At 42.2% G+C, this 24,862-nt stretch overlaps 1 protein-coding gene across 19 annotated transcripts in view; it reads right to left on the reverse strand.

Moving 5' to 3' along the window:
- The window catches only part of Magi1 (membrane associated guanylate kinase, WW and PDZ domain containing 1), a 612,472-nt gene that overhangs the window by 203,815 nt on the left and 383,795 nt on the right, over positions 1-24,862 (reverse strand). The window contains exon 1 of one of the 19 annotated variants that reach the window (XM_040737563.1): positions 22,069-22,296. The exons of the other annotated variants lie outside the window; for them this stretch is intronic. The gene's annotated coding sequence lies outside the window, so the exon portion shown is untranslated. Of the gene's footprint in view, positions 1-22,068; positions 22,297-24,862 lie in introns of those variants that run through there. 19 annotated transcript variants of the gene reach the window in all.

The following is a 24,862-nucleotide window of genomic DNA, read 5'->3' on the forward strand; positions in this document are numbered from 1 at the left end:
GATCTTGATCCACATAAGAATCAAGAGAAAAAAAGCACTGGGAATAGTGTGAGCTTTTGAAACCTCAAAGCTCATCGGAGGGACACCTCCTCCAACAAGACCACACTTCCTAATCTTCCAAAACAGTTCTACTAACTGAAGACCAAATTTTATAAGAGCTTATGAGGGTCATTTTCATTTAAACTATGACAAGGCAGTTTCATGAAGGTAACATCAGTACCAGAACCATGCTGAGAGTCAAAGACATCCTAGGAAAAAAGAAAAGGCATGATTCTTATCTATCTTTACTTAAAATATTGCATTTTAGTTTTTAAATTTTACATATGTCTTGTTTGTTTGCCTGCATGTGTGTTTATACACCATGTGAATGCCTGATGCTCACAGAAGCCAGAAGAGGGCATTAGATCCCCTGGAACTGGAATTACAAAATGTTGTGACAAGCCATACAATTACTGGAAGTTAAACCAGGGTCCTCTGGAAGAGCAGTAAGTACACTAAACTGCTAAGCCATCTCTCTAGCCTCTTAAAACAATTCTTAAAACATTATCGTAAAGTGATAAAATGATTACTAATAGTGCTCTTAAACTGCATGCTTCTCCTACTTTACCCCAATTCACCATTTGCAAAATATCTAAAACTGTCTTTGAAGTGTCCTATTTAAACTCTCCACCAAATGTAATAGTCTACACTCTGCTTAAGCTCAATGCTACCAGTCTGTTTCCAATATGAGAAAAGTACACTGCTTCTGCAGGTGAGCCCCAGGATAAAGTCGGCTTATGTTTAAGGAATGGCAGTGTAGAGTAGGTCCCTCAGCTCAGTGAGGTAGTGATGTGAGGAGATTTATTTCTCCCAGCAGTCTCCATCCTGGTACAGTCTGTAGGCGGTTGAGCCCAGGCACACAGCTCCCCCCCCCCCATCCCCTGCATTCCTTCTTGTGAATGATGCATCACACCTGTCTCAGTGTACCTGTCTCAATCTCACACATGCATGCACTTGGCTTGTGTCATGTGAGTGAATAAATATCCTGACAACGTGACTCTCCTGGGAATGCAACACTGCCCACCACACCTTGGCTCTCTACCCAGAACCCTGCAAGCTGAGGGAAGGAAGGAGGGGGGGAAGGAGGGAGGGAGGGAGGGAGGGAGGGAAGGTTCTGCTGCAGTCAGGAACCTCAGCTCTCTCAAACGACTAGCAATGTCCTTGAGCCACCAAGTCCAAAGACTCTGGCAGCCAGGCTAGGCATCCCATTTGCTTTCCTTAAGGAATCACATCATGTTGCTTCTTAAAAGCTCACAGTTTTATCCTGAGATGAAGTAGCTCCCCTTTTGCCAGCAATCACATTCAGCAACATGGTTCTGTTTTGTTTCTGGACATACTGTATTTGATAAAATTAGAAGGAAGTCGTCATACCATCATCCTCTGGAGGAGGGGGGGGATTTTCAACCAGCTATAAGATGCCCAAGAAAGAAAACATAAGGAAACTTTTTTTTTCAAGTTCTAGATCCCACTTGCAACACTGATCCAGCACCAGAAATTGAAGAACTGGTGCTATTGAGCACAATTAGCCCTGTATGAAAACTTGATCATAAGGTACAATGTGAAGTCTCCCTGGTCCAATAAGAATAGATGCCCCCTGAAAGCTCTCTTAAATCTGATGCATTCTGGAAGTCCTCAAAACACAAGATACACTTGGCATTGATCTCCCACGGCAGTAATGGACAACTGTGTCAATGTGAATGGCCATAAGGCGAACAGTCTTGAAGTACTGCCCAGCCTCACTATCAGATTCTGTGAGGTAAATGTAGGTGTCTTTGAGACAAGGTAACAGAAACTTAACAAAATCCAGTGTCACAATGGCACTGAGGTCAAGAAGACATCAGTGGGACCCTCCAGCAAAGTTTCTGCCAGGTTACCACATCACCTCTGTCACCCAGTGGTTGAAACCAAGACAAATACATATGTGAATGTTGTACAGTTCCCCTCTATGGTGAGTAGGATAGACATTTCTACCAGCTATCAGATGCCACCTAACCAAACTTGCTGCTGAAATACAAAGAGGATCTGACAGTCAAAACACTCAGTTCTGGCTCTATTTGACTTCCTATCCTGACTTCCTTCAGTGATGAACTATAATGTGGAAGTATAAGCCAAATAAACCCTTTCCTCCCCAAGTTACACTGGCCATGGTATTTCATCACAGCAATAGTAACCTTACTAAGACAATATCAATAATTATTGAAGAAAAAGAGGCACGAATTTTAGAGAAAGTAGTAATGGGGGTGCATGAAAGCAATGAGGGAGGGGAAATGATGCAATATTTTCAGGTTCTGAGTTCAATTCCCAGCAACCACATGGTGGCTCACAACCTCTGTAATGAGATCTGGTGCCCTCTTCTGGCATACATAATATATAAGTCTAAAAAAAAAAAAACAGAAGAAGAAGAACAACAAAACCGTATTGAAAAAAGCTGTCTGGCTTTCACAGCCCTGGAAGGTGCTAGGCCTGCTGTCTCCTTGTAATGATGCACCACTTCTGAAGAAAAGCAATCGTCAGTCTCACCCAGCTGTGTGAACCCTGTGAGCTACAGTAACCCACCTGGCAAGATGTGCCCAATGGTGCAATAGTGGCACACATATTATGAAGATAACCAACCACTTTCTTACTGGATTTAAGGCCCACTCCATATGACTGGCACTGTTAAGGAGTCCAAGATCCGGTGGCAAGATAGGTCAGAGGTTCTCGGAGAAAACCTACTAGCACTAAAACAATTCCTAATGGCATACCACTAGACCCAAAGATCAGTATATCTCTCAAACCTCACCAGAGAGTCTTCACATATTAGAAAGTAATTAATAGAGACTACAACTGATCAACGTATAAAGAATAAGAAACTTGAAAGTGCTCAGTCCAAAATGGGACATCTATATCACACACCTTCCCTCAAGGATCAAAGATATTAGTGGAAGGGGGAAAGAAAGATTTTAAGGGCCAGAGACGGTGGCATATTACAATGAAACAGACAAGACAGATACACATAAGAACTCATAGCATTGTGAGAGCATGCACAGAATCTGTGCAAGTTCAAGTCATACAACACTCCAACATGTGGAACAGGTGCCACATTCCCCACTCTATGGAGGCGCTATTGGCATTTGATAGCTATGAGAAAGGCAGAGTCAATTTTCTTTTAGGTGTGACCTCTGATGTATGGGCTGCATTCCATGTTAGGAACCACACCTTGTATTTAAAACAGACAGACTGAGAGCGAAGACAAAGTCGGGTAGGTAGCGAGGTAGATCTAGGAGTAGCTGGGAGAGGATGTGACTACAATCATAATATAGTGTTTGAAATTCTCAAGGAATAAAATATTAGGTTTTAATTTCTTAGTTGTTGTTGTTAGAAAGAAAAGACAGATGGGGTGTAGTTAAAAAACAGAATGTTTGGAAGGCCCTGAATATCATTCCTAGCACTGTAAAAGGAAAAAAATAATGGCTAATGAAACTTGACAAAGTCACTTGTACTCTTTCTTTATTCATTAATGTAATTTTTCTTATTACAAAACTGTAATGATCACATATGTTCTCATGATTATCAACCAGAAGTGGTGGTGCAAGCCTGTAATCCCTGCACTCGGGAGAGGGGGGCTGGGACAGGAACTCTTTGAGTTTGAGGTCAGGCTGGTCTAAATAGAGTACTAATTCAGCCAAAGTTACATAGTGAGGCTCTGTCTCAAAAGACTATCAGCTCCAAGCCAGGCAGCAGTGGCACACGTCTTTAATTTCAGCACTCAAGAAGCAGTGGCAGGTGGATCTCTATGAGTTCAAGGCTAGTTTGGTCTACAGAGTGAGTTCCAGGACAGGCTTCAAAGCTACAGAGAAACCCTGTCTCGAAAAACAAACAAACAAACAAACAAGCAAACAAACAAAAATGATTATCAGCTCCCTCAAAACAAAGCCTTTGTTCTTTCTGTCTCATTTACTGGTCCATCCCAAGACTAAGTCTGAGTCTAATGTTGAGTAAATTCTTCCAAAAAATAAATTAAAATGCTTGTTAATGAAACTCCCCCAAACAAGGAAAAAAGTACCTATAATGAAGCAAAAGTCTTTATCACTGAGCAACAGAGAACAACTGATAACTATCTCAGATATTCTTTCCAGAATGTATTCTAGACTTAACTTGGGATTCGATTATAAGAAGTATTTGTGTTCCTTTCCCTGCAACTTGCACTTTATCCCCGTTTGATGTTTGCATTCTGTCAGATTCTCTTTTGCTTCAAGAGCATAGTTGTCATCTAACAGTACCATAAGAGAGGAAGAGACTCAAAGTTAAACACCAGAGCTGCCTCTTGAAGTTCAATTTTGGTGGAATAAAGGCTCCTAATGAGCTAGGTTTCATCACCGCAAGTCATGTTTCTTACATAAGTTAAGCAGGGTGTAGGATGATTACGGCTGCACTAAACGCTGGAGTTGTGTCAACCTAGAAAGATCTTTCTACAAAGAACAAATAACAAAGCGAACTAAGACAACACTGCACAAAAGGTATAACCAAGCACTTCAGAACCCAACAGGGGACAAGAGGTCCCTAAAACATCACTAATTTTTCTTTCCGCCCTTTTCTCTTACAAAGCATACATGGATTTCTAAATATGAATGCATACATTTCAATGCAATCTGCCCCAGCTCAGTAAATGACAACTATTACACCCTTCTTTATTGCAGAGGGCAAAATCATGCCAACCTCCCTGTCCTTTACACAGCACATCAAACTTTACCTTGAGGTCACACCCAGATCTGTTGGCTTCCTCCACATCTGTATGAAAATGCACTCTGCCTTCATCACCTAAGCTTGCCTTTCTACAGTCTGCCAGTCAGAGCCTCCTGAGTGGTCCTCTGAAGTGCCAAGTCACAAGTGAGACTCTCAATACAAGGATTCAGCATCTTGCCAGGGATGCTCATCAGCAGTCTAGGATTCTACTGTGTCGTGTCACTTTTTTCAGACAAGCAAACTGGACTACAGATTTGTACTCAAAATCCCGTGTTAAAAAGCTGAAGTTCCCAGCCGGGCGGTGGTGGCGCACGCCTTTAATCCCAGCACTCGGGAGGCAGAGGCAGGCGGATCTCTGTGAGTTCGAGGCTGGGCTGGACCGATAGCCTCCGAAACAATACAGAGAAACCCTGTCTCGTAAAATCCAAAAAAAAAAAAAAAAGCTGAAGTTCCCATCTGATTACATTCCCTACAACTTCATCTTTTAACCCTTCCTTTCCTCTTGCCCCACTCTGCCCCAGCCCCACTGCCCACCTTTATTGATCATCAAACAAGCCAGGCATACATCTTTGACTTCTCACTGACTGTTCACTCAACTTGGACCAACTCACCAACACCCTGATTTCCAGAAGGAAAACAAACTTGCTCCAACTCATCTGGTTCACCTTCCTGGTTGAAAACTGCCACTCATCTCCCACCTACACCCACAAGACCCTTATCTTGTTGAACTCTGCCTTTTCTTACCCCTTTCTTTTTTTTAAATCAATTTCACACTCAAGAAAACCACAGTCTTTCGTTCTTCTATTTGTCAAGAATGTAAGAAAGTACCTCAAAGATGGCAGTTGTTAAGAAATGTTTACTGAATTCATGAAGGTGAACAATGAGTACCTCAGTACACAAACACAGTTCACCCCTGTGGAGTCAAGATTGCAGTGATGATTGCTAAATAAGTGGTTTGGCCTCTATAACTTGCAAGTTCTCTGTAGGTTGGCCATTCATTGCAATTGGGTGTCTTAAACTATACAAGAGGCCCTCGTAGACTATCTGCTCCTTAAATCAAGCTTAGCAGGAGTTAATTTGGCATTTCTGCTGCAATACCTCTAACCCTAGAAAGGGCACCCCACACAGCTACATACTCAATAACGGACTGTTCAGTAACAGAGCATGCTTTCTGTGGGCAAAGAATAAAGGTCTTGTCTGGGTCACTTATGAGTCTATATGGCAGATTTGGGGATAGGAGGAGGGAACAGCAGGCACAGAGAAGAGGCTCAGGACAGGCCCAAGCATCACAGTGGGCAACAATACACAGAAACCTCCCTCAGTGCTCTTGGGAACTGAGAGGGATGGAGTGGGTATCTGTAAGCACACCACAAAAGCACTTGCTGCAGGTGAGAGCCCTTGGAACTGCTATTAGGCATGTAACATCAAAGACAGGCTCTGGGGGTTGATGAGGATAATGCCAGAGCATTCTGAGCATGAAATCCAGGTCAAATATAACTTATGCAGAGAGTAAGCTTTGCTAAGGAAATTGTTGGGCTTTCCCTTTGCATTCTGACCTTGTTACCTCATTTCTCCCATTTGAACTTCATACCAAGGCCATCATGAGCACAGACATCCATGGCGAATACACAATTATTACTGGTTCCAAGCCTCTTTTATGGTCAATACTCAAATATTTGATTCATGGGATGCAAGGTTTTCCAGAGAAGGATGCACTTCAGTCAGCAAGTGAACACTGGCATAGGCTATGACTTTGACTTCTTGAATTTTTGAAATTATGAGTGGGAATGTCACACAAGTATTGTACCTCTCTCTCATAGAGATGTAACATGGACCCACAAATAATTTTAAAACACACAGATAACATTAAAAATAATTCAAGAGTGGGAGAGATGGCTCTGTGATTGAGTGTACACAACTCTTGCAGAGGACTTGGGTTGGACTCCCAGCACCCACATTCACAACTGACTGAACTCCAGCTCTGCACTCATAGGCACATACCCACACACACACACACTTTAAAAAATATTTAAGAAAGAATTCACCAGGCAGTGGTGGTGCCTGCCTTTAATCCCAGCACTAGGGATTAAAAAGGCAGGTAGATCTCTGAACTGGAGGCCAGCATGGTCTACAAAGTGAGTTTCCAGATATCTAGGGATGTTACACAGAGAAATTCTACCTCAATAAACAAATAACAAATGAGCCAAAAAGAAAGAATCCAAGCTAAACAAGTAAATTAATTGAACAATTAGTTTATTCGAAGTAAACACATTCAAACTACTGTAAGGTCAAGTCAGTCTAAGAATCATTAGCATTGTGCCTTCCCTTCATTTGCTCACACCAAGTCTTTACAATGTGCAGTGTACCTTACTCTCTCACCAGATCTCAATCCAGATGTTTCATATCTGAAATGTCCCAACAGCTACATGTGGCTTAAGACTGACTGACCCTGGACAGTGAGTATATGTGTTAACTAAGCACTCTATTTTCCCGGCCTCTATTGCTACTCTCTTAGTCTTCCTTTTAACTACCTCAGAAGGGAGTTTGAGATTCCTCCTAATTTAGGACAGCATTAGTCTCAGTTCCCAGATATTTCTTGCAATGCAGTTACTATATGAAGTAATGTTACAGTAGGAATGGGCTGCTTTGTTTAATGCAGTTGCACTGCAAATAATATTTGTGTTTTTCTGACCTCTAAAAGAAGTTGCTTCGTTTAGCTTCCTTTTAACAGTGGGTTTCTTGCTAATGACACACTAATGTATGTTGACTGTAAGGTCTTTAAAAACAGCTATACCAACAACAAACCTAACAAACAATTAACTAGCAACACAGGAAACATGAAGCAGGTAGTTAGTTCAAGAACCATCTAGCATGCCAAGAGCTACTCTCAATGTTCTAGCAAGGGGAGACTTCTGTGGAGTTGAGCTCCTGAAGGATGTTCTCAGCAAGGTTTGAAGGAAGTACCTGCAGATGCATTCGGGCAAGAGCCGCTCTAACCACCAACAGGTCTCTCCTAAAAGGGGAAATTCTTGCCTCTCTGGCTCTGGAAAGGTGAACTGGATCACCAGAGCATGAAAGGCAGTTCAATTTGCAGAGCTTTCCACAGCAACAGTGGTGTAAAGCTCAAAACCAGACAGAACAGAACATAATAATTAACACATCCCAGGGACTCCTTGACAGTCCCCAACCCTCCCTCCCTTACCCACGGGCCTCAAGACACTTTTTGAAAGAAAGCAAACTGGCTTAAAGTTAACTTTCTCCCTTCCCTTGGAAAAGGGGAAGATTGCTTGGAAGTATTGCTCAGACTCCAGAATGAGCTATTATGACCTACTTCTGCCTCACAGCTGACTCAGCTGAGACCAGCTGAGTCAATGCTTTTCAGGAGGCCAGCGCTGGAGTTGGTGAGGCGCTGACAGGACCCTGCCAAAGTCAGCGATTTCTTGAAAATGAGGTCAGGTCATAAGGAACCCCGATGGCCTCGCTGCTGTTGCAAAAGAGGGAACTAAATCAGCCAAGGTTTGCCTGAACTCCCTAAAAACAGCCAAGAAATAATGGCCCACACCCTGAGACAGCTGGTCAAGAAGCCCCCTTCAGCATAGCCAAGACATCATTAACTTATCCACAAGTACACTATTTGCAGATACTATATCCCAGCAAACAGAAACCTACAGGTGGGTGCAGGCTACGGCTTTGTCCTTTAGAAAAGCATTAAGTAGAGAGAAGGTGTATGCAAACACACTACATTCCCAAATCTTGTTGTCAGACTCCCTAAAATTAAATCTAAATGAGTTTGTTAGCTAAAAGGTATGGATGACTCCAACACTAAAATAAATGGAAATACACACACACACACACACACACACACACACACACACACACACACACACACACACACACACCCCTAGGACTTAGTTCAGTGCCTAAAAGCCACATTTGCAATGGACCCCCTGAGTAAACATCAGTAGTATCATTCTTCATACTAGAACCCAACAATTCACTCAAGCCTTCTAACTACAAGCTATGAGCCAGACCCTGGAGCTGCAGTGGAAGAGTGGTAAGCAAAGGCCACCAAGAACTTCCCTTTAGGAACCTCATACATCTGTTATAAGGAAGGCAGACAGGCTAAAAAGAAGTTCATAGAAATCAGTAATACTCCCTGATTCGCTCAGTAAATACACGTTTTGTGTGAGGGTCTATGCATGCCATCCTACTTAACATCAAGTTAGCAATTAAGCACTAAGACTATTGTACATGAAGGAAGAGATTCATAGATGTGAAATGGGTGGCTAAGGTCATCTTTACAGTCAGAGACAGAGTAAGCCCAAGTAGGTCCAACATCTAGCAAAACTTAAAAGGAAAAAAAAAATTGGGGGAGGGCACGGGAGGAGGGGAGGGAAACGGAGAGGGACCTGGAACTGACTTGTGAAAAAGCCTTGTTTCTAATCTAAATTTAAACTTAAAAATAAATAATAATAAAAAAAGAAAAAGAAAAAAAGCCAAAACAAAACAGACAAAAAACCATCAAAACTGAAGGAAGGAAATGAAGTAAGAAGTGGGGAACCATCTTGGTATTTTTTTACTAGTGAGTATATATGTATGTATGAATGTCTGCACACACACATATGGGTGCCTACAGAGGCTAGAAGGAGGTATCAGATACTCAGAAACTATAGTTACAGGCTGTTGTGAACTGTCATACATGGATGCTGACAACTGAACTCAAGTCCCCTGAAAGAGCAGTATACACTTATAAATCACTGAGGCGTCTTTCCAGACTCTATCTGATATTTCAAAAAAAAAATCAAACTAATGAATAGGGTTGACTGACAGTTTGTGTATTCCCTTAAAACTCTTGATTGTAAGCAACACAATTTTTTAAATGGATAAAGAATTCATACACACAGCTCACCAAACAAGATGCGCAGGTGGCAAATAAGGACATGTGGGCGTGCTTAGCATTCATAACTGTCTGGAATTAGGACAAATTACTACCACAGTATTAGAAAGACTACGAAAAACGTCTGGGAGGATGGCTCAAAATGTAAAGTCACTCGCTGCCTAGAACCCCATCGTGGGAAAGAGAACCTAACCCTGCATGTCCTCTGTCCTCCATACATGCACTGGGAAGCTTCTGTGTGTGGACGCATGGACGCATACACAAACACTGAATAAATACACATTAAAAACCATTCACACCCACCTATATTTTTTAAAAGACTAAGAAAATATTTAACTTTACAATATAGCTTGAAATTCTTTTATTTGAAATATTTGAGACAAGTCTGTTTCAGAGTTTCCTGTCCTTTGGATTCAGAAGTATTTGTATAGCCTTTACCCCGTGCACATCTCTCATCTGAAAACCCAAACTCTGAAAAACAATGGAATCACAAAATTTCCATAGCATGGACAAACACTAAAAACCTATTAGAGTTCAGCACTAAGATTACTGATGAGGGATGTTCAACCTGTACCAAGTACTAGAGAAATGCCAGGCATGGTGGTGCAAGACTTTAATACCAGCATTTAGGCGACAGAGGCAGGCAGATCTATAAAAGTTCCAAATCAGTATGGTCAACATATTGAGCTCCAGACCACCCAGGGTTACACGGTGAGACCATGTCTCAAAAACAAACAAACCAAATGCTAGAAAAGACATACAACAGAGAGTCTTACACTGCCTACCATATTGAGGATGCACCAGGTATAACCACTGTAGAAGTGGGTATGTTTCTCCTAGCCTTAACCATGAACTTACCATGTCACCCAGAGATCTCACTCCTAGGTATTTCCCAAACAACTGAAAATCCAATTTGACAGAAATCCCTTAAGCACTCATGTGGTTCTTTGCCCAGGATCTCTAAGCCTATTCTCTTGCTTTCTGGAACCCCCTTAATGACATTATTCATAATCCCTTGAGTGAAAGCAATTCAATAGTTCTTCAAGAGGTAAATAGATAAATGAACTGTGGTACATTCATAAAATGGAACAATACACAGCAATACAAAGGAACTAATGATGCAAGCAACAACAGGGATGAGTCTTAACTCTATTATGCAAAAGAAGCTGAATTCATTAGCTTAATACTAAATGATTCTATTCAAATGGCATTTGTGATAAGTCAAAAATATTGGTAACAGAAAACAGATATGGAGGCCTGGGAATGCAAGGATACTGACTACTAAGGGATGGGGAGGAAGGGATTCTTTGGTAGACTCCAATGGTCTCCTTGAATGAACTGATAGGTTCAAGACTATATGTGACTGCCAAAACTCAGCACCACATCCCCAGTTGCACATAATTTTTATGTGAATAAAACTCACTTCAAAAAATTGAAGTTTTAACAACAATAAAAACCTAGCATTTCTTAGAAGCAGGCATATGTGTATGCACACACACACATACATACACACACACACATGTACAAGCACATACATACACATGTGCACACTTACAATCCCTCTAGATTAAAGCCATCTCAAACTAACCTAAGTTTTCTTAATGACAAATGTTGGAACATACACATTTTCAAACTGGCAAGAAACATAACAGAGTTTTTTTTTAACACCCTTTTGCTGGTTGGCAAGCACAACAGTTCACTCCAACACCTTCATTCTGCATCTTAGAAAATGCAAACACAACACAGAGAGGCATCTTGGGTAGGTTTTCCACATATCTGGTAACTCACAAAAGCTGCCTTTGGAGGAAGTATCTTTATAGAAAGGAAACTGCAACCTCCCCATGAATAAAGTCAAACTGACCACAAATGAAGTCAAACCTCAATTATAATATAACTGCATCTACTACCTTGGAGTCCCCTCCCTATTCCCCTTCGGGGGGGATTCTCTGCTATAAAGTTAAGGATCTTTGAGACCATTACACATGGAAGACACCACTGTGCTCAGCACCTTGCTCCTTTCATGCTGGCTGCAAAAAATAAACCATGCCCCACTCCACATCTTTGGATCACACATAACAACACAAGGAAACGCATGAGGAACAATTAGAATCCTCAGTGCATGGCAAGGCCAGCTGTCCTTTAGGGCTGCATGAGGAATACATCTAAAATTCTCTTCTCCAGACACATGTGGGTCTCCTGGGCTCCAGAGCAGTTCTCTTCCCTGAACGGTCTCGGAGTTCTGTCTCATCTGCCTACCAAAGATTCACTGAAAACCCCTATTACAAGCAATTCAAAGCATGAAATGAAAATTGATGCTTTCAGCTCATGTAATGATGAAAATGGGAAACTGCCAGAAACTCCATGTTCCCTAATTTTCCATGTCACATTTCAAGAATACAGATAGCAGCATGTCATATGAGATAAGAGAATGGACTAAGGGTGAAGCATTCTTCCCTAAATTTGACCTCATTAAAGCAGAGCATCTGCAATAAAAGTAAGTCTGGCAAGGATGCATTAACAAAAGAAGGGAAAAAAATACAGTCTTCAAAATCAGCACTAACCAGGGCCAAGAATGGAAAGTTCACATTAAAACAATGTATCCTATGTCCTTCAGAGTAGATCAGATCATACAAGTAAGACGGCAACCCAAGGCCTAGCTCTAAAAATGATGGAATTGGACTAAAAACTCACAATCCTTCCACAATATTATGGTTTATAGTCTTAGGAACTGAAAAAGGGTGGGGGTAATGTGCTGCCTTTCTTCTTCCAATAAAACCAAAGCTCTCTAAGGGCAACAATTGTCAACCACTATACTGCAGAAATATAGCAGACTGTCTGGGACAATATTTAATGCATTAGACAAGTTTTTGTTGAACAAATCAATGAAAGATTTTAGAAGAAAGATGTTTGTCTTCCTCCACCCTAGAATAAAGTTTTGTAAGTACAAAATAAATATTAACACATTGAACTGATTGCATGATAGATTCTAGAATCACAAAAATGTATGAGATACTGAACTTAGCTTTAGACTAATATTCTAGGTAGAGAAATAAACATTTGCTTGTAAAGAAAACCATCTAGACAATCAGGGGTCCCCATGATTCTACATGAAGGGTTTGGAGCAGGGATGGATCACATTATATAATTATATATTATGTAATATATAATTATATTATATTATAATATTAAGGTTTGGGTATGTATGAAACTTATCAGAAGGCTCCTGTGTAAAAGCTTTGTGTTCAATGCAATGTTCAGAGGTAGGTCTTTGGGAGTGTTTAATTAATGGGTGCGCTAATAAATCAGTGGATTAATATGACATTATTGAGCGGCAAGGGACAGAGGAGGCAGAACGTGGTTGAAGTAGGTCCCAGGGGAATGCCTTTGAAAGATCCAGTTCTCCCTGGTCCCTTCCTCTCTACAAGTGAAGCTGCTTCCCCCTACCACACCCTTCCAACCAATGTTCTGCTTCACCACTGCCTGCCAGTTGGTGATGGTGGACTGAAATCTATGAACTTGCCTGCATGCTGTTTTAACATGCTGTGACTGACATCACATACAGGGATGGCTTCCTAAAGGTGTGAGGCTTAACGTGAGTCAAGATTAATGTTGGCAGAGACAGGTTCATTTCTGAAGCAGAGAAGAAGATAAACAATGAAATACTTCTGAGATTATACGCACTAACAAGGCCTAAATTCCTACTTACCATCTTCCACACCTGCTCAAGGCAGCCACAGACTCAAACACCTCCCACTTTGCTGGGCATCTCCACTCCAATGTCCCTTGTGACCTTTCAATTCCCCTGGTTACTCTTCCTAGAACTGATATGTCATTTCCAACTCTGCCTCTCCCTTGTATTTCTCATTTCATTACTCACTAAGTCCTTCAAACTTTACTGAATAACTGGATTCAGTGCTTTTATTTTAGCCACAGCTTCCTTGTAAATGTGCCTACATTAACTTTAAACTTTAAATCAAGGGTTAACGAACTTTCTTCAATTAAATAGTTCAGTATGGGTAGGCTACACAGTCTATGCTACAAGGACAATATCCTACAGTTACAGCACAAAAGCAGAAGAGAAAAAGAAGCCCATGCCCCAAATAAAGACTACATTCAAAAAGCACACAAACAAAACCACAACCCAAAAAGCAAAACAAGCTATGGTGATAATGGAAACGAGTCATGCCAAGGATGCTGGGAAAAGGTGGTAGGATATTTATTCAGATAGAGAGAAGTAACTTATATGAGAAGCTGAGAACCAGGGTCAGCCCTCTATGGATTCTGAACCTTGACCTGAATTCAAGAGAGAGGGAGGTTCCCTCCTGTCTCCTCTTTTATCCCTGATTTCTCCCACATACCTGTGACCACACCCAAAAGGCATGGTCAATGCTGCAGGTCCGTGAGACCTCTCCCTACACAATGGATCGTATTTGGCTAGATGATTGGTGAGATGGCCTCTACCTTAGGTGGCTGCCAGAGTCATTTTCAAAACGGAAGCAATTCCTTCTGTTTAAATTTCTTCAACATTCCCAAGGCCCTCAAGAGAAGTTCTAAGACTGATATTCTGGCAGGACATAGGAGAGCCACAAAGTCCCTACCATGACAGTCCCTCACAGCTCTTATAAACTGCGCACTCCACAATGATTGACTTTGCACAAATACCAGCCTCTCTGTCTTCAAGATGGGCATGTGACTGGGCCTTCACTCAGGAGTCTCCAGATGTCCTTCTGTCATTCTGTTCTCTGGCCTTCAAAGCCACCAGCAGAGCTTCCTGTGTTATAAAAATCATCCTTGACCTGAATCCCAGCCACATCAACTATACTCACTGTCCCCCAAACACTTTTACATAGTTCATGTGACAGATGTGTTTCCAACCATCAATGTCATTGGATCCCGAGTGAGGAAAAAGGTCACGCAACTTTGTCTCCTAGGCCCTAATCTATGATCTTCCTCACAGCTAAAACACATTAAGTATTTGTTTCATTAATTAAGAAGACGGTCCTCAATCAACCTTGTATAATTTTTAAAGGAATCTGAATTCACTGGACACTTTACCTTGGCTGTGCCAACTATTTTAATTTAGCACTAGCAACTAAAACTTGTCTACATGTCGGAATGCACTGTTCTTTCTGAGGATGATATAATGGCATAATTTAAAATTTCCCCTTTTACAGGAGATGTGCTTTAAAACTGCTACTTGGCTGTCTCCCCATTAGTCTTTAATTAGCTGCTTGAACAATGCTGAGTATGTTACATCCTCCTGCAGAAAGCTAAGTCCTCAGGCAATTAGTTTGTCCTGCTAAATATGGCCTGTGCTACCACTGAGCCCATGGTAGGCAAACTTTCACAGAGGGGAGCAAATTCCAGAACCTGGACAGAAACCTCTTAGACTGAGGACATGAGGTCCGAGTGAAGACCTTATATGTATATAGACCATACTTATACACAGCAATTTCTTCTAGCAACCTGTGCAACTTTTAAAGATTGATTATACTCAATTTGAAGGAAGTTGAAGCAAAATAAAAAATTACACACACTGACAAGAATGTGCATCATGACATTCCTTTGTAGATGTATTTCTAATCCTAAAATACGCATTCTCTAAGGCTAGAGGAAGGGTTCAGTTAGAAAGTGCTACCTTTGCAAGCACAAAAACCTGAGCTGGATCTACAGAACCCACATAGAAATGCCAGGCACAGTGTTACCCATTTGTAATCTTACTGCTGGGAAGGCAGTGACGGGAGGATCCCTGGAGCTCAAGTAGGTCCAACCTAATTGGTAAGTTTCAGGCCAAAGAAAAACTCTGTCTCCAAGGAGGTGGACAGGATTCCCGAAGATGACAACAGAGGTTACATACACCTTCACATGAATGCATGTGAATCTGAACACATGAACACACACACACAAATGCACACATGCATAGAATATACACACCCTTTTCACACAGCGATAGCAAACACCTCAGGAGTTGAACCTCCAGGAAGTCTCCTGAAAGTCACAAGCAGGTACAAAGCTATAGCTCTAACAGTGTTATCATAAGATTAACCTCCAATGATAGCCTAAGTCATGGCATAATGGAGGTTTCCATAAACTCTAGATCATAGACTTCTAGGGGGAGGAAACAGATAGAAGCCTCCAGAGAGACACCATGTAGCTATGGGGAGATAGGATGCCGTGCATTCTATCACCGTCTACATAAACCCCTGAGGACACATTTCATGTCTAATAAGGCATCTCTCATTCACTAAGTCCTAGGTAAACTCCTGACCTAAACCACAAGATGACACCTTTTCAGTTTCCCCCAAATGATCAAGTTAAAAAGCAAAACCAAACAAACCATCAAACTCAAACAACTACCCTTAAAAAATAAAAAAATAAATAAAGCTGGGCAGTGATGGCACATATCTTTAATCCCAGCACTGGGAAGGCAGAGGCAGTTCAAGTTCAAGTTCAAGTTCAAATACAGCCTAGTCTACACAGGACACCCAAGACTACACAGAGAAACCCTGTCTTGAGAAAACAAAAACCAAAAATAAAAAATAAAAATAAACACAGGGAGGTGGTGGTGCATGCCTTTAATCCAGCACTCAGAGGCAGTGGGATCTCTGTGAGTTCGAGATCAGTCTGTTCTACAGAGCAAGCTCCAGGACAGGCTTCAAAGCTACACAGAGAAACAAAACAAACAAAAAAACAAAACAAACAAATAAAACTCAGAGTCACTCTTTATCCCTTCTCATCCTCACCAAAAAACATCCATGCCTTCAGCACACCTCTCCTCTGAGCAGAAGACAGTGACAGCTTCCTAGCTGTGTTCCCTGCTCCTGCTCCTCCAGACAGCTCAGCACACTGCCTATAGGGAGGCTTCCCACCATCAAGAGCAGGTCTGCACTCTAGTCAGGACTCTGCAATGGCTACTCTTCCTTTGGAGTAGTGTGGTTGAGCCCTAAAATGCCGCTTTTCCACACTTCTCCCCATCTTCTCGACTCTAACCATTCTCATCTTCTTGGCTATTTCTCTAGAAGTGCAGTTAGCACGTCTGCTGCAGTGTCTGTACTGGACTGTCCATCACCCAGTACATAGGTCCTCTCCTTACTCCCAACTTTCATGTTTCCTTTCCTGTGGGATCTAAATCGACGCCTTAAAGACCCTATTCAAAACTGCAACACACCCAATTCCCATGTTCCTGGACGTCTCCCTCTCCTCTGTTCCTCCCCCATCATATCTGCACCATTTTGCATACTAAATAACTCACTATCGCCGAACTCCCTGACTGTAACCCAGACCCCATGCTGGACCTTCATCCTTCAGCTTGATCGTAAGTCCTAAGCATCCCAATGGTTCTCAGAATAGAAATATTATGAAATTAGTATTTGCTGAACGTTTCAATCTATCTTATGACTAAATGAGCCAGCTCAAGCATGAAGCAGCCTAAAAACACAGATTTCAATAATGGCTAGAAAGCAGGAAGTAGGCAAACGTGTACTGACATGGAAAGTTGCCCAGATGTGATTGATAGTAACAAGAAAAGTCAAGTGGAACTCGTGTGCTGGGCTAGTTACGGTATATCAATAAGGGAGGAAAAGAGAAGCCAACCCAAAGTCCCAGCGTTAAAATGAAAATTAAAAGCATTATAGCACTTTGCCCTTTACATAGAGCATTTGCTACCAAAATTCTGGCAAGGATACTTTAATTAATTAGGATGTCAATTTCAGGTAGAAAACAGTGGCACTGACTGAACAGAAATAAAAGCTGCCTATTTATATATTAATGCGGAAATCTGAGAGTGCACGCACATGCGCACATGCACACACGCATACACATACACTCCTAAGGTATAATACTGAGGTCAGCTGAAATTGTATATTATTATTTGTCTTTGTGACTGACCTTATTTGTAAACAATCAAGTCAACTTTTTTTCTGATCACCACAATAGCTTTAAGGAATAAACCTCATACAGATAAAGCATTTCCTTTTCAATAATCATTTCCACCTTACCCTCCTTTCTCTACCTTGACTGGACTAAATCAACATGGGTTCTAACTCCAGTTTGAGAAGCTCAGGAAGATCTAGTTGGCTTTGCTCACTGTGCTACAGTCCTCGATATCTAAAAACACAGAGTAGGCACCCACATATGCGCTACTTCCAAGTAGTATCATCACTCAATAGAGAATGCCAATAATGATATAAGGGTCCAAGAAGTCATAAAGAGAAGTAGCAAAGGCTTCCATAAACCCAGGTGCTAAGCATCATTAAAAAGAGCTAAATGTTTGCAGACTAGCTTCCTTTCAGGCCGTATCTATACTTAGTACTTTTAAAGCAACACTCTTTGGCATTGCTCCACAATTAATTAGAAAATTGTGACACTTACTGCTTTTCGGCAAGTTATTTCACATGGCTGTTGTCAAATTTGTAGATTCACATGGATCTCATCTTTACTATGGAACAGAAATACACCCCACACAATAATTCAGTATTACCCTGAAGATCAATTAAACAGTGAGCAGAAACAAATTCGTTATTTCCTATAGAATATGGGATCAACTGCCTAGCTTGCAGAACAGGCATCTTTAAATGCAGAGGACCTATCATTCCTTCTCTGTTTTTGAAATGATTTTTCATGTATTGGCAGAAGCAACAGCACTCTAGCTTTCAGATCAAACTTCAAAATGACTGCCCAGGGTTCCTGGTGCATCCACTCACTCAAGTATTTACTCAATATGTATTATGTACTAGGCATGGCACTTAGAACTGGAATTCAGAAAGGAAAATAGCAAAAACAAAAACAAAAAACCTCCATAAACAAGGTTGTATATCACAAAGAAAAGAAATCTATGCCTGAGGACTTTTTCCCTTCCTTTCCAGTCAGATAACCACAAATATCGAAGAGGGTTGAGTATAGTGGGTCATTTTCTAGCCTGGGGTCTCTCTTTACTCTCATGTTTGGACTCTTTCAAACGTCATAGTAAATGTCAAACAACATTTTCCCATTGATTTTATGCCTCAATCTGACATCTGTTGTAACTTCAAAGATGCCAGTCTCCTTGGAAGAAAGAATCAAAATGAGCAACCAGAGTCCAAGATGTGTATAAGGGGAATGAATACACCCAACCAAACTGAGTACCCACATGGCGTTCAGTCATCAACTCACTAGACTCTTGGGACAAATGGAAGAAGAAACATTTTTATGAGTATAAGAGCAGAGGTAAAAAGGTTACCAAAGAGAAACAACACACTGCAGTGCTTGGGAGGCACTGCTCAGCCATAAATGCCCCGGTTGTGGGCATCTGCAGAGTTCCCAAGTCAATGGCTGGCACTGCTGTCTTTCTTTCCAGACTTCTCAAAAAATCTATGACAGTTTGTCTGGTGCCAGAGGGTGTCAGTATGACTGTGAGAGATGTGCTTACATTCAAATATTTGGGGTCTGATTATCAACATAAGAAACATTTTTAAAGGAGAAAATAAACATGCTGGGAGAATAATGGTTACCAAATAAACTGAATTTTGCCAGAAAAATACAATTGCAAAGAAAATAAAAACAAAACACTTGACTGGAGAGTTGTCTTTGATTCTGCTTTTTTCTGATATTTGCACCTGTATAGTCATTATTCACTTGAAATACTCTTACATTTAGGCCTAAGTCTCTGCATATTCTATTCCCATGGAAAGGCTAATAAGCCAAAATTAGAGAAATACATTGAACTACATATTAGTAGTACATACATATCATGCACTGAGTTGTTGTCACCCTAACTGCTTTGAAGACACTGCCTAGGAGCAAAGAGAAATGACAATGTTTTATTTATTATTTATTTGTTTGTTTACTCATTTTAGTACTAATCAGTGTTTGACTTCTTTGCAAATATAAAGGTTTTATTCTTTCTCCCTCTTCTTTATTCTTTCTTCTACTTCTAGTCTCATGAGAATAGTGAAGTAGAATACACTACTGGAAATGTTCTTGAGGCACACCAGTGACAGCCATGACTTCTTTGGTACCAATAACTCATGAACTGTTTGTTATCTTAGGCATCAGAATGGCCTATCTAAAGCTGGCTATCACAGAAACAGGCTCAGTGTGGAATCAATCTGGTGGATACTTGCTCCCCTGGGATACACCCTAGGTAACACATGGAAGCTCTAGTCTTCTTGGGAAAAGTTCTGTAACAAACACAATTGCCCCTGCTCTCTGCTCACCAAGTACCAGTATGTAAACCTTAGGTCTAAGTATGGGGGGGCGGGGTATAATAGGTCAATTCTACCTCCATAGTAAAAACACAAGCGGGCCAGATACAACATCAAACATTTTCTTCAAGGCATTGCCATAGAAACATAACTTGAAATTTGTAGCCTGAGAGACTACAGAGGGAAGCAAAACAGGAATACTCCAACATTTAACCTGGTGGGGTAGGGTGCAGTAGGAATGGTGATGGGGGTGGTCAGATATGGTCCCAGCAGCAATCCCTTCCTTCGGCCCCATCCTCTTTCCCAAAGCCCAAAGCAGAAAAGCAGTCTGGGTCACAGGCACACTGTTTCTGTTTGCTCAGCTGAGAAATGGAGGAGTCAAAACCGTGTTGGTACCATTAATCTGCTCAAGCTTCAACAGCACTAAAATTCATAGGCAAGTGGTGAGCTAGGCCTTATTGACCAGGTACTGTGCAAGTCCAATCATGAAGAGAATCCAAACGTATATCTGTTCAATGCAGGATTCCAAAGTTCTGGTAAAACAACAGTTTTCAGAAGGCACTGACTGGTCTTATAAATGATAAAATGTAAGCTTTCCTCAAAAAATTCATTTTTCTCAGAACCCCAAAAGGCAATGTTAGTCTATGTTAAAATGTGCAGTTATATATAATACCACAGTTAAATATTTTCAACATAAAAGTCACCCACCCCTTCCTCTGCAAAGCTTTCAGTTTTCATCTGAACCTCCAATGACTACGTCTGAAGCTTTTGAAAACACTGAATAGGTTCTAGTCAAGAGTAGTAAAAACAAGCATGCAAGCAAACAACAAAACCAGCAAGGGTTATTTGACCAGTGCACAGTCCTAACTAAAAAGCCTCCTAAATGATTCTCAATGGAGAGGGCTCTAGGCATAGTCAACTCTTGGGAAGAGAAAGGGGCCTATTCCTAATCCTTACAAATAAACAACACATACCCTCAAAAACCATTTAGTTCAGACACAAATCCACTCCCTTTGTGTGGAAGGCCAACTCTGTGGTTGAGACAGCTTCCTTGCACACTTCACTGCCCCCTTGGTACTCAGGTCAGACAGATTAGGGTTTGAGAAGAGGAAGGTACACCCTCCTGCCTCTTTAACAAATAAAGATCCCAGCCTTTCAGGATTGGCCCGTTAAGAACCAGCTAGGGAGAACAGCCCTTCAGATCCCAAGCACTCACAAGCCAGACTCCAGATTCCTCTATTTACTGATGCCCACAGACAAGCATACCTTACCTAGATGAGACAGAGCTCTCACAAACACATGTTAATTTCCAGGAAGCAAACTTAAAAAACCTTCTGCATGCACATTCCTTCTTTTAAAACTGGGGGAAAGGAAAGAGGGGACGGTGGTCGTTTCCTTCTTTATTTTCTTGAGAGCTTACAAAGACCTTCCAAAGTGCAAAGGCATTTGCCTACTACCGTCAGGAGAAGCAGCTCTCTGTCTCCCCGCCTACTCCAGCCTGGGCGCCGGAACAATGCTGCAACACGCATTTACCAACACCTGCTGGAGCCTATTAATATGCACGGGGGCCTAAGGCTTTCCCCCTCCCCTTCTCCTGCCCTCCACACTGAGCAAGCTTTCATCTCCTCCTTTACCATCCATCAGGAACTCATTTCGGCGGTCCCCCTCCCCCTCCCAACCCTGGTCCCCATTCAGCAAAGCCTGGGGGCCGCCCCCCCGCTCTGGTTCCCCAAGCCCAGGCTGACTAGCACACTTTGGAATGCACTTCATTAAAATTTAGCTGCCCGATTCCAACCTGCAATGCGGAGGAGGCAATACAAAGCGCACGCCACACTTCCTCCAGCATCCCCTTCAAAAGCCCTATTGTTCGCCAGGCATCTGCTCTGGAGCCCAGCCTCTCCCTACCCACTGACCTCTGATTTTTTTTCCTTCCCGGCTTCTCCTCCCACCCTGCCCAGCCAAACGGGGCCTGCCTGCCCGTTGAATTAAAACGCAGCCTCGGCCATCTGGCCCTCCCAAGCTGGCCCAGTCTCCCTCCTCCCTGGTCTACACACCACACATGGCATCTTCACCTCCATGGATGTTCCCACAACCCAAGCGCAAACCTCCGGTGGCAGGCGCCCCCCGTCGCCGTCCGCCTGATCTTAGCCTTCCTCCAGTGGCCGAGCGTTCGAATCCAGAGGTGGGCAGGGGACGGCCGGGGGAAGATTGTGGACTTGTACTTGCCTGTAAAAGCCCAGCCAATCGCCAAGATTAATCCTTCCTTTTGTGCGCCTGAAAGAGCCTCCCACCACGCTGGTCCTCGGCTCCGCAGCGGCTGTATGGAGAGGCGGGGGTGGGGAGTGGGATCTGAACCCTTTCCTAAGATATCTGGGGGCTCCTCGGCCACCTGACCACCGAGTGGGTTTTCCAGGGCACGGGCTCTGGCTGGAGGAGCAGCTGATGTGCGACAAGGGAGAGAAGATGCTCAAGCTTGCGCCTTTTATATCACTGGCGACATTTCTAACACATGACAACAATTTCCATCTGTATTTAAGCCGGGAGTGTGAAAAAAGCGCATTACATCACAGAGCCCGGGTTCTTAGAGGCTGCCGGATATCTAGGCCAGGGGGGGATTAGGGCTGCACCTGTGAAGGGGGCGGGAGGGGGCGGGACCCAGCTAGCTCCCCTACCAGGACATGTCAAGTCCCCACCACCCGATTGGTCCTAGAGATCCCTTGGCCAAGGAAAGGCGGGAAATCGGGTTGCCCCATTTGTAAGGACTGGCAGCTGAGTGGACAGATGGGTGAAAGCTTGGGGGTATGATAAGGAAAGGTGGGTGACTCTCAAGAACAGGGACAAATGTCTCCCAAGTTTCCTTGGCTTTTCTCCTAACTTCGAAAGGAATTCCACAGAAATAATTCTTACATTTGAAATAACTTTCTTGGAGTTAAAGATGATGGAGTGGAGAATGATAATTTGAAGGATTCCCCGTCAAGCAGATGACTCGAAAAAAAAAAATTAAAGGTAGAATCCCATTTAGAAACAAGTTCTTTGGGGCTTACCACCTTGTATTCAAACTTACTTTTCTTGGTGTTGGGGGGGCACGAAGGTGCGTCTTCAATCATTTCTGTAGCTTCATTTTTGAGGCAGGGTCTATCACTGAACCTGAAGTTCACCAGTTCAGCTGGACTAACTGGCCAGTAACCCCCCTTGGGACGCCTTTGCGCAGCCTCCCCAGAACTAGGATTGAAGGTGCACACTGCTGCACCTGGCTATTGGAAGACAGCTGGGACCTCAGGTCCTCATGCCTGTGCAACCAGCATTTTGTTAGTCATCTCCTTAGCACTCAAACTCAGGGGTTTGATCTCAGGCCTATTGCTAGCTCAGCATCCTCAGCCCACCTCAGTGAGGGGGGAAAGTGTTTAGAGACCTAGAACTCCATAGAGTAAATATTTTCTATTGGCAGTTGGGGATAGCACCACAGAGTATGCCTTTGACTTCAAAAGAAGGAACCACCTGCCACCTCCAGGGTCACATCTAAGGAACTGTCAAGAGGTAAATACTAGTCTGGTGGCACACACCTTTAATCCCATAAGTCAGAAGATAGAGGCAGGCAGATGCTCTGAGTTCAAGGCCAACCTGGTCTACAAATGAGTTCCAGGACAGGTGAGTCTACACAGAGAAACCCTGTCTTCAACAAACAAACACTAGCCTATCTAAAGTATGGACAGGAGATAGGGAATCTAAAACTTTGAGATGAAGAATGATGAGAAAAAAATGGACAGAGGATGAAAGTAAATGATAGCAAAGTATTTGAAAAAGTAAGAGAAAAATTGACAGGGCGGCCCCCTGGTAAGATAGTTGGAAACAGAACTTTGCCTGGGATGCAGGACCAGCTAAATGTTAGAGCTAATGAGGAAAACAAAGTATGCTTCTCCTCAATTGCTAGGCAGGAACCTGACACTGTATTCCTGGAAATATGATCTTTTGAACAACCCAGGGAATGGCAAGACAGCATTTCTAATGCTCCTCTTCCTGTGGTCACCTATGGTTGGAAGACTCAACATGGAATTAGGCTCTGTGTATGCAAGTCCACTTCTCCTTATGCTGTGGTGGGAACTTTTTGTGTATTATTCCCACATGATAGTAGTCACTGTGTGTATGAATGTATATGTTCACATGTGTGTGTTCATGTGAGGTCAGAGGTCAATATCAGGTATCACCTTTATCACTATTTCTGTTCCGGTTTTTTAAACTGGTGAAGACACGAAAGTTAAGTGTCTACAGCCCATGCATACAGAAAAAAGGATCACTGTATGTCATCTGCTGTTACTATTTATTACAACACTTTCCCTACAAAGCATTTCTAATCACTTGTTTGTTCCTTTTTCTTTCTTTTGTTTTTTGAGGCATAATCTTAATATGTAGCTCATGCTTTTTTGGAACTCACTATGTAGACCAGGCTGGCCTCAAATTCCAAGAGAACCACGCCTGCCTCTCCTCTCAAGTGCTTGGATCAAAGGCTTGTGACACTAAGCCTAGCACAAAACACACACCCTTTACTTTGGGGGAGGACCTGTAAAATGGATCTAGGACTCCTCCAATTATCTAAATGCAGAGTCCTGGGTTGGGGCACCACTCTGGTTGCCAGAAAAAGTGAAACTTTTTTTTAAAGCTTCATTCCAGATTACTGCTTACTGCATTGGCAGGTGAGGACTTAGAAGCCAAATACAAAGAACGAGTTTACATTTTGAGGGAAACAATACTTCAGTGAGTAGCTTCCTAATCAACCTTGCACATCATATGTGTAAGCACTGACATCATCCTCTGCAATCATCAAACGTAAAAGTATCACATAACATTTTCAAAGTCTTTAGCCACAATTTTACATTGAAAACTGGAATTTATATTTTATTAGTTCTCCACAAGAAGATGATTGTACAGTATAAATTAAATTGTTTTAGTGCAATGAAGCTGCAGAGACTGTGCCAAAGGTAACAAAACAACAAACTCACCCTCTTTATGAAATAAGGAAAGA

This window comes from Mesocricetus auratus, unplaced genomic scaffold (genome assembly GCF_017639785.1).
Source record: "Mesocricetus auratus isolate SY011 unplaced genomic scaffold, BCM_Maur_2.0 Super-Scaffold_100676, whole genome shotgun sequence".
In the NCBI taxonomy this organism is placed as follows: domain Eukaryota; kingdom Metazoa; phylum Chordata; class Mammalia; order Rodentia; family Cricetidae; genus Mesocricetus; species Mesocricetus auratus.